The following is a 1,512-nucleotide window of genomic DNA, read 5'->3' on the forward strand; positions in this document are numbered from 1 at the left end:
GTGAAAGAATACAACCCTGACACACACCTTTCCTGACTTTAAACCAATCAGTATCACCTTGTCCTGTCTGAAAAACTGCCTCTTGATCTATGTAAAGTTTCCTCACGAGCACAATTAAGTGTTCTGGAATTCCCACTCTTCGCAATGTTATCCATAATTTGTTATGATCCACACAGTCGAATGCCCTTGCATAACCAATAAAACACAGGTAAACATCCTTCTGGTATTCTCTGCTTTCAGCCAAGACCTATCTGACATCATGAATGTTATCCCTGGTTTCACGCCCTCTTCTGAAACCAGCCTGAATTTCTGACAGTTCCGTGTCAATATACTGCTGCAGCCGTTTTTGAATGATCTTCAGCGAGGTTTTGCTTGCGTGTGATATTAATGATATTGTTCGATAATTTCCACATTCTGTTGGATCACCTTTCTTGGGAATAGGCATAAATATGGATCTCTTCCAGTCAGTTGGCCAGGAAGCTGTCTTCCATATTTCTTGGCATAGACGAGTGAGCACCTCCAGCACTGCATCTGTTTGTTGAAATATCTCTGTTGATATTCCATCAATTCCTGGAGCCTTGTTTTTCATCAATGCCTTCAGATCAGCTTGGACTTCTTCCTTCAGTGCCATTCTTTCCTGATCATATGCCACCTCTTGAAATGGTTGAACATCGACTAATTCTTCTTGGTATAATGACTCTGTGTATTCCTTCCAACTTCTTTTGATGCTTCCTGTGTTGTTTAACATTTTCCCCATAGAATCCTTCACTATTGCAACTTGAGGCTTGAATTTTTTCTTCAGTTCTTTCAGCTTGAGAAACACCAAGTGTGTTCTTCCCTTTTGGTTTTCCATCTCCAGCTCTTTGCACATGTCATCTTAATACTTTACTTTGTCTTATTGAGAGGCCCTTTGAAATCTTCTGTTCAGTTCTTTTACTTCATCAATTCTTCCTTTTGCTTTAGCTGCTTGATGTTTGAGAGCAAGTTTCAGCGTCTCCTCTGACATCCATCTTGGTCTTTTCTTTCTTTCCTGTCTTTTCAGTGGCCTCTTGCTTTCTTCATGTATGATGTCCTTGATGTCATTCCACAACTCGTCTGGTCTGTGGTCACTAGTGTTCAATGCGTCACATCTATTCTTCAGATGGTCTCTAAATTCAGGGGGATATACTCACGGTCATATCATAGATAGTACTAGTAGACAAAAAATCTGCAATAATAAACGACTGGAATTTACCATCAGATAACTCTTTCTACTTGACATTTAGAGAAAGCTTTTACCAAACAACAGAAGAATACACATCCTTTTCAAATGCATATTCAACATTCACTGAAAAAATCCATATAACAGGTCAAGAAACAAACCTTAAGATGTTTAATGGGGGCCCTGGCACCCAGCCAGATTCAGAGGCACAGCGGGGCCCGCCTGGGAGGAGGCACGCACTGAGCGAGTGGCAGGGTGGAGGTGGGGCAGCTGGCCCGGCCCTTTGAGTAGGGACTGGACAGAGATGTGAA

This window comes from Elephas maximus, chromosome 17 (assembly GCF_024166365.1).
Source record: "Elephas maximus indicus isolate mEleMax1 chromosome 17, mEleMax1 primary haplotype, whole genome shotgun sequence".
NCBI classification, from domain to species: Eukaryota; Metazoa; Chordata; class Mammalia; order Proboscidea; family Elephantidae; genus Elephas; species Elephas maximus.